Consider the following 9,896-nt stretch of genomic DNA (forward strand, 5'->3'; position numbering starts at 1 on the left):
AATATGGGAAAAGCTGGAGATGAATGTTTTGAAAACATTCTGAACTAGCTTTCAGAATGGTTTACTTTTCAATGAAATATCATTTTGTTATTTTTCATTCAATTTTATTCAATTTATATGCAATTTTCTTCTTGTATCAGATGGATAACCCACCCTCCATTTACAGCAAGTAGCGAGCGTCTCGTTTTTTACCTGTGTGCTAAATTTGACTACTTACGACTAACACGGGCGCATGCGCAAATTTGTGACATGCACACTCCCAGAACTCGGATCCACACTTCTCCAGTAGTGCCAAATTTTGAAACTGAGTTTGCACCCGCTAAGCAAATTTTGTTCCCGGGCCACTGGGTGATACAGGGTTCATAGTAAGCAAAGAATGGGCTTCGAGAATTGTTTATTGTCAATTGCCTTTGTAGCGACCGTGCGACCAGGAGATGGTGACGAAGGAACGGCTCCTTTAGCGCATCGCACGGTCAGCACAAATAAATAAAAAAAAAGATGAAATGAGGTAAAAATGAGCTAAGTGCCAACAAGAAAAGAGAGAGAGACCCAACCGGTACAAATGTATAAAAATAAAGTTTTATTGGTTATCAACTAGAATGTCTGTGTGAGTGTGAATGCGACATAATAAAATACAATATAAGACAGGCCGTCGTGTAAACAAGTGTGTGTGTGTGTGCGTGCAAGAAATACAGTGCATTGAAAGTCTATATTAAGGACGTTAAAAATCCAGAAAACAAGGATGTGAACTACCAGTTCGTAGCTAAGGTACACAGTAGGTTGAAATGCTGTACCAAGCGGTTGTGGCGTTGAAGGCAGAGCCGTTGTAAGACACATGTCGTGTAAGAAGTTGAGGCTTCAATGCTGTGGCCGGTTACTTGGTACAGGAGTTCTCGCAGGTTGAATTCTGGCTGTTCTTCATGGTGAGGCAATTCACACAAATAGTATTGAGAGAACCAGTGCGGGAGCTGTTGGCGGTGTGTACGTTGAGTAGACGCTGGCGACGAAGAAGCTGATGGCAGCTTCAAAGATGGAGTTTGCAGCAAAGTGTTGAAAGAAGTGTGTCGTCGCTGGAACTGGCTGGTGCTCTGTGGTTAGGTCTAAGGCCGAGACAAACTTTAACGCAGACAAACTACCTATTTAAGAGAAATAATCGGCTCAAACAGGGGTTCAGAAAACTGTTCCACGTGACCTTATCAGAAGGCCATGATTGGTTGGTTTGCACCCTCGCGCGAAATAGAAATCGAGACAAAAGTGCGCCAATACCAACCAATCAGAGTGGTGGACACAACAGGGTCCAAAGATGCGGCCGAAGGCTAGATGTTATCTGCTACGTCCGCATTCACATATATATAACTGAGAGAGAAGCTTCGCTACACCTTCATCATGCATCAAAATGCTAACCATTCATCTCTCAAAAAATGTCACCCAGAAGATCATCCAAAACTATGCTTCCTCGAATATGAATGAAGACAACAGAGTGGAAGAATTCTACCCGGAGCTAGGGAAAACGCTAGCTCACAAATCCACTTATATCCTAGTGATGGATGATTTCAAGACAAAGATTGGAAAAGAGCAACAGGGAGAGAAATATGATCGTAAGTTTGATTCAGAAAAGAGAAAGAAAAGAAGAGAATGATTGGTTACCATGGCAGGAAGCAATCTGGAAGGAGATGGATCTGGATAGCCCCAAATGCTCAACACAAAAATAAAATTGACTATATCCTGGTCAATAAACAGGGCATATTCAGGTTGACACAGTAGTAGCACCATTCAACACAGGTAGTGATCATCATGTGCTATAGGCAAAGATTGTTATCAATGAAATCAGAGAGAAAAAAGCTCTGCATATTTAAATGAAAAGTCAATGTGTCAAGGCTATTGATGTGAAACAGTTACAGAAAGCTATCAAGAAGGAAATCTGAAGTCAACTTGAAGAGCTCGATGAGGACTACAATTTGCTGGCCCAGAAAATTAAAAACTCCATATGGAAAGCAAAAACGGCAAGCCAACAGGAGCCCGGCAGAAGAATCTCAAAGAAGATGAAAAAGATGTAAGAGAAACAGAACACAATGAAGAGGAACATAAGAGATCATTTTAAGTATTCTGTTCTCTGCAAAGAGGTCAGACAACATTTAAGAAATGGCTTCGAAAATTATAGACTGAAGAAATGATGCAGGATGGAAAGGAAACAAACAGTTTAGAAAGATGCAGGTGAGGGCTGACACTGTATATAGGTTACAGGCTATGGTGCTTAAGAACAAGGATGAGACCACAGTGACAGACAAAGGGGAGAGGTATGCAAAACCTTCTACACCAACCTTTTTAAATCATCAGTGAATCTCGATCCCACACTGCCACAAATGCTAGAAATGCCTCCTATTCTAATCAGTGAAATTGAAAATGCCCTCAAACTGATGAAAACAGATAGAGTTCCTAGGAAAGATGGCATCACAACAGATGTGAAGGGGAAGAACTGCAAAAAAAAAAAATCCTCGTTCCATGTTTCAAGTGCTATCTGAAGGAGGGTAAAATACCCCCACTGTGGAAAGAGGTAAATACCATCCTGCTTCATAAGAAGAGTGATAAAGAAGATTTAAGAAACTATTGACCCATATACCTCTTGTCTCACCTCTATAAGCTGTTTACTAAGGTCATATTCACCAGACTATCAAAACATTTCTTCGACAACCAACAGACAAGAGAACAAGCAGGTTTCCATAAGAAATACAGTACAATAGCTCATATACGCTAGGGTAGCTAGAGTGTGTGCCGCCCAGGCGTTTTAAAAGTTGTGTGTGTATTTACGAAAGTATGTATGCAGCGTCGCGTGTATATCCCTGAAGTTGATTTCAGGTGTTATTCTCACCTTTTTGACTTCATATATTTGAAATCTCAACGAAACCAAATTTCAAATTTTGTAGCTCAAAATGTAGCTTAGAAGGTGACTAATCTAAAAATGTATAAACATCATCAAATTTGGTAAAAAACTGAATTAGTGACAAAACCTAAAAGTGGTCGCGAGTGAGTGAATGGTGAATGTTGATCTTAACAATATTATTCACATATTGCCGTGTGTAACTGATATTTGTTACAATATAGTGTATTCTATGAATATGAGGTAATCTTTGCAAGACCAAAATACTGAATTGAATCAAACATTTTGCAATATTGGTTTCCAATTTTAGCAGAAGGCTATCAAATCCGGTGGGGAGGGAAGTTGACTCATTCCGGAAGAAGCCACAGCTAAAGTGATCCTCTTTCGCTGGCGTACTTTTGCAAAGAGGAGTTTAGCCACGAATGATTTACCAGTTCCTCCTGGGGCATCTAAAAGAAAAATACTTCCTTTGCGTTCACGAATGGAAGTGTAGACAGTGCTGTATGCATGCTGCTGGCCCTGAAGCAAGTTTGGTTCATTTTCTTCGATGTATTGTTGAAGAGCATCGACGCCATAGGCTGTTTCCTGAATAACGCCTGTTGGTAGTGTGTGCGAGCCCATTCTGCTGACTTTCGGTAGACCATAATATGAAAGGTCGTTACCGCCGGCAGTAAGTAGGCTGTCCTCAATGTCGATGAGTGCTCGGTTAAAAAATTCATCGTTAAAACCAACGTTCAAGTGAGGTAACAGAAGTTGTCTATGGTGGTGGTAATCTTCTGAAAGGTCTTCTTTGTATTTCTTCCATAAGGTTACAGGATCACTGAGTTCGCATGTTTGCAGTAGCACTGCAAAGAGCTTTCGGAGACTCCTCGCTGAGCATATTGTAGCTGCTTCCGCCATTGTTGCGTCCCACTTAGCGCCGTGTTCTAGCAGGCCGTGTTGAAGGCAGACTTCGTGGTACGTAGCAAAAACTTCACCGTTGAAGCTTTTCAGGTCATCGAAAGATGTCGGTCTCATGACCTCATGCAGCAGTAGGCAAAGGTAAAAACATTCCTATTGGTTAGGGCGAATTGTGTAAACTCTTCCAAGGGTGGGGGAAGATTTTAAGCTTAGCTGCCCCTTGGCGTGTTGTCCTTGATTCCCAAATGCGTGTTTTTTTTTCCAAATGTAATATGATGGAACCTGGGGATACAGGAGGGTCTTGGCAAATGGGTCATTGGTGCATAGTCTGAAGAAGGTCGTGAGCGCGTTGTCCTTGAGTTCTTGTGCCAGCTAAACAGCATTAGAACTGGAGAAGTAGACTCTCTGGCCGTTCTCAAGATGTAAAATTTGAAAAAAATCGATTTATTTTTACAGTTTTTCGGGGGGTTTTCTCGCACAGGGATGCCTTTGGACATAGAACAGATACTTGATAGAACCTCTGTGGTTTTTTAGCCATAAAAACTAAGGAAATCGGACTTTCCAGTAAAAAGTTTTCTACCAAATGCGAAAAATCGATTTTTTTCCCCAAGTTTTTCGCAATTTTCTTGTGAATCAGAGGCCCCAAGGTAGTGCCAACATATTTGTCTGAAATGTCGCAACATGACGGTTCCTTTGAGACCAAAACTATAAAAATCGGAAGTTCCTGTAAAAACTTTTCTCGCGTGCAACTTTTGCCTTTTTTTGCAGTTTTATCAAGTTTTCTCCTAGAGGAGGGTATCTCTAGGCATCGGTAATGCAGCAGTGACCTGCCTGGGTAAATTTACCTTTTAATAAAAAAAATGTCATCAAAATTGGATGAAAAATGTGGAAACGCATAAAAAACATACACATACACGCACAGAGACATTTTGAGTTTTATAGATATAGATTACAATACGCGTTTCATTGATTGTACCATGAAATTTTATTTCTTTAGTTTGTTCTATCAACTACCAGTGTATGATAAGTCTATTGAGACATAATTTATAAATAACAGCAGAATAGTAATTTTTTTCAGTTTTAGTTACAGCTGATGGGGATTCAATGATATTGATTTGAGAGGATGAGTAGGAGCACATATGATCATTTTGTAGGGCTTTTGAGACTGGTGTAGAAAGGAGGCAGTTATCCTTAGCCCTTTAGCATTTAAACTGGCCATATCTGGCCCCAGTATTTTATTTATTTTATGTTCAAACTGGTCAAATCCCTTTCCTTACACCTATCCTACAAAGGCATTTTAAAGATAAGCAATCACATCATTGAAATCTTGAGGCTACAAATTAAAGATGGTTAATTAAAAACAATGTAAATAAATAAAGGATTATATTTGACAGAGTTATCTGAATGCTAAAGAGTTAAACCAGTGTTTCCCAAACTTTTTGCGCCAAATTGCAATATCGCCCAAAAAATGCTTCATCGCCCACCTATCGACCAAAAATGCTCCCTTGCCCACTTGTGTAAAAAAAAAAAACCTGACACAACCCCCACCAACACTAAATCCCCTAGGAGAACCCCCCTTGTATCATTTGACAAACACACTATATCGTAGACTCGTTACCCGCTTAGTACCGTTTGGACTAAATGTGCATAGTTTACAAATCCCTTATTGTGGGTTTAGTTTTGTCATTAATGTGAATAAAATTCTAACGTTAGTTCTATATTATGCAGCCAGATTAACTTCGGTAAACTTGCGTTTTCTTTTACACTGAGTTTTATTTTTCCCAAATGAACCATTGATCAGAACTACTGATGCAAAAATAATTCATGATTGTATTATAAAGGAAAAGAAAACTTTTTAATGAGTACCATGTGTCTGGTGCGATACAACTAGTGCGGATACAGTCGGTTTCAAACTTGTCAACTTTAGCTGCAAGTCTCCTCATTGTGTCACATCCAGTCCAATTCTTTTATCAGACAGTAAAGTTGCAATGTCTAAAACCAGATTCGACCAGGTACGAGATAGGGAAGGCAAGCAAAAGTAATTTCAGATGTTTCCGCTGATTGAATTAGGAATTCAATATACTTTGATGTTACTACAAACCTTTACCATTATGGTGATATCGCATTGTGGCGTCATTGTCATTTTGTAATTCTATCAATTCCTCCTGAACGTCTTCCTCGCAATCGACTGCATCAACATCAAACGAATTGCTATACCAATTTGGAATATTCAGCGCAATAACATCTTGAAATCGCTCCACCATGTCATCGTGCAATGATTGTAAATATTTGCGATATGTAGTTAAATCTTCATCAACCAATTCATCTTTCAAAGAGTCAAGTTGTGGGAATTGATGCAATTGACGTTTTGAAATCTTAGTCTTGTACAGCACCAATTTCGAAATGAAGGTAGTGATAAATGATTTACAATCAACAAGAGTCTTTTTTTTTTTTTTTTTCAGTTTCCTTGCAATAACTTATTTAAATCATTTAATTTTATGAATATATCACAAAGAAAAAAGATATCGCACCTTCGATAATCAGGCGAAGTAATGTTTCTCAAGGCAGTATGGTATTTCCAAAGAGAAAAAGAAATCGATAGCATTGAGTCAGAGGACACGTCTTTACTGGAGTAAATACGGATCTAGTTCATTTAGCTACCAGCATTTCAAAGATTAAAGTTTGTCAAAAATTTTAAAATTTGACACATTAATATATCTTTCCAAGCTAAATTGCTGGAGTTATTCAATTTTTTCCAGAAAAATATTTTAAAAAAGTTATAAAGGTTAAAAGTTTGATTCTTTTCACCCAGTCATGAAACACGATTTCAAAGCTGGCATTTTGTGCGTGACTGCACATTTAGTCAACATCCTGATATAAAACCCAGAATTACGTACGACATATAAACCCTCGTAACTTTTTTTTTTTTAGGAGTTTCCAGAAATTTTTTGCAGATTTGTATTCTACACAGGGGCCTTCATACGATTATGCCAAAAAAAAAAAAATTGTGGTGGAGCGTGATTTAAGGCCTGGGGTCATTCCTTCGATATAACTCGACAAAATCAAAATATTTCACTTGCTGTTTTCGTGAAAAACTGAAAAGCACGTGGTCAACTGTCGTGAAATAGGAGGAGGAAAAGAAAACTACTGGCTTGTTTCTCTGTGTGTGCTTGTTCTGTTCTGTATTTATTTGTTGTGGAATATAGATATAACGAAATTATACCAGCAATGTCGCATTTTAAACTTGAAAAAAAAAAAGCTTTGCATATTTGTTCTTACCTGCTTCATGTATGTATGTAAAATCGTAAATTTAGTGGTTAAAAAAAAAAAAACATGGACTACTGTAATTGATACGGCGTTTTCGTTTTCTGTTTTCTGCTTGGAAATTTACGAATTTTACATACACACGTGAAACAAATATGCAAGGCTTTTTTTTTTTTCTTCAAGTTTGAAATGCGATACTGCTGACATAATTTTGTTATATCTATATTCCACAACATATAAATACATAAAAAAACAGAACAGGCACACACACACACACACACACACACAGGAATAAGCACGCAGTCACGTACAACCCATTAGCTTTCTTCTCCTCCTCCTATTTCATGACAGTTGACCACGTGCTTTTTCACGGAAGTGAAGCGTTTTGATTTTGTCGAGTTATATCGAAGGAATGCCAAAAATTCTTTGTCACCCACAAAATGTTCGCCAAAATCTCATATCGCTTGCCATTTTCTAGAAATTCGCCCATCGTCCACCAGTGGGCGATATCGCCCGCTTTGGGAAGCTATGGGTTAAACTAAAAACCTGAGTCAAATACTTTGTAGAGTGTGAATTCTGCCAAAAACGCAGAAAATTTCAAGTGGCAGTGTTAAACTGGGTGATGGATTTAAGTTTACCAGCAGGATAATATTTTACTAGCAAGAAGCAATAACTGTAGAAGTGGTGAACAAGGAAATAAATAAAAGCAAAAAATATCTTGGTTAATTAAAATTACATCTACTAGAATGAAAAAGATTAAGAGAAGCTATTTATATAAATCATCCTAAGAAAGGATGATTTATATTTTTATTTTGCTAAGTTATTTCATTTCTAGTCACAATAATATATTATATGATTTTGAAATTTCCCTCTGCTAAGCACTTTATATTTTTCTCTACTTCAACAAACTTTTTTACTGTGTAATTCACCTCTTCATGTCTTCATTTCTCTCTTTCTCTTTACCTTTCCTTCCCAACCCTACAGCACGTCATTTACACTTCTCTCTCCCAGTTTTCTCTCGCAGTCTTTTTCTCTCACTCTTCACCTCTCCCTTCAACTAACTACATGATGCATTTGACCTTAGTACATTACTATACTCCTCTCTTCTTTCTCCTCTACTCACATTCCTCCCCACCTCTCACTCACTCCACCTCCACCTCTCTAACTAACTAAAGAATAATGGGCAAGTGAACAAGCAGATTATCGTATAGATATTGATGAGGAAAAACATTGTTAGCTTAATGATTAAGAAAGGTAGTGTTAATAACTCCAAAAACAGGCAGCACTCTAATGGATTCCATGGTGTGCATGAAGGTTTTGGGTTTGGCAGCGAGCTGGCAGAAACGTTAGTACACCGAGCGAAATGCTTAGCGGTATTTCGTTCTGAGTTCAAATTCCGCTGAGGTCGACTTTGCCTTTCATCCTTTCGGGGTCGATAAATTAAGTACCAGTTATGCACTGGGGTCGATGTAATCGACTTAATCCCTCTGTCTGTCCTTGTTTATCCCCTCTATGTTTAGCCCCCTTGTGGGCAATAAAGAAATAAGAATGGGGAAGATACAAACAGCTGCAGTTCTCTGATACTGACTTTTTAATCAGAAACACTAATTTCAAGAAACCAGCAATCCACCTGATCACCTATCAATCTGGTGGACACAGACGCCAGACAGACTAATTTTCTCCAAGAAACAAGATCGATAAATGGTTGTGAATATAAAGCCTTTCCCCGGTAAATAATCATCATCATGATTATTTAATGTCTGCTTTCCATGCTGGCATGGTTTGAGAGGAACTGGTAAGCTGCACCAGCTTCCAATCTGATTTGGCATGGTTTTTACAGCTTGATGCCCTTCCTAACACCAACCACTCCAAGAGTGTAATGGGTGCTTTTTACATGCCACTGGTATGTATGTCAATTACATGACACCAGCATCAGCCACGACTACAATTTTACTTGGCTTGACAAGTCTTCTCAAGTACAGCATATCGCCAAAGGTCTCAGTCAGTTATCATCACTGCCATGAAGCCTAACAATCGAAGATCATGCTTCACCACCTTGTCCCCACAATCTTATATATATGTTAATGGTTAGTGACTTCAGATTTAAAGCTCAGCAGTCAATCTTGAAAAAAAAGATATGGAAGCTTAAAGGTTCAACAAAGTCAGACATTTAGACAAGATCTAGCTCAAGCATTTGATTATAGGGAAGAAGATATTGAAACTTAAACCTTAGAGGACAAGTGGGAGTCACTATGGGTAACAGACCAAGTCTGTGGCAAGCGCAAGGTTCCAACCAGACTGGAGGTAACATGATGGTGGAACAGTGAGGTAAACAGTGTAAAGACATGCGAGAAAAGGGCCAGCAGGGAAATATACTTAACAGCTGGAAGAAAAATTGGCTGACACAGAATGTGAGATGTTTGCCAATGTTCTATGGCATGTGGTATTCCAGATTGTAAGACATTGTACCAAAGCAAATTGAGATACTGTTGGGGAAAAGAGTGTATAGATGAACAATAGTGCAGTTGCATTTTGTGATTCTGAAAATAAAGAAACATGGAAGTGCTTTTATGAAAAGCGTCCCTGTAACTTAGCGGTTCGGCAAAAGAGACCGATAGAATAAGTACTAGGCTTACAAAGAATAAGTCCTGGGGGCGATTTGCTTGACTAAAGGCGGTGCTCCAGCATGGCCACAATCAAATGACTGAAACAAGTAAAAGAGTAAAAAGAGAGAGTGTTCATTTTCACAGTTGAAGTATATTAAAAATCTCATCAGAACAACTATGCAACAAGGCCAGCTGACTGCTTTATCTCTATTAAGTATAGAAACAGATGTGTTATGTGAGATTAATTT

The sequence above is a fragment of the Octopus bimaculoides genome, chromosome 5 (genome assembly GCF_001194135.2).
Source record: "Octopus bimaculoides isolate UCB-OBI-ISO-001 chromosome 5, ASM119413v2, whole genome shotgun sequence".
Classification (NCBI taxonomy): Eukaryota; Metazoa; Mollusca; class Cephalopoda; order Octopoda; family Octopodidae; genus Octopus; species Octopus bimaculoides.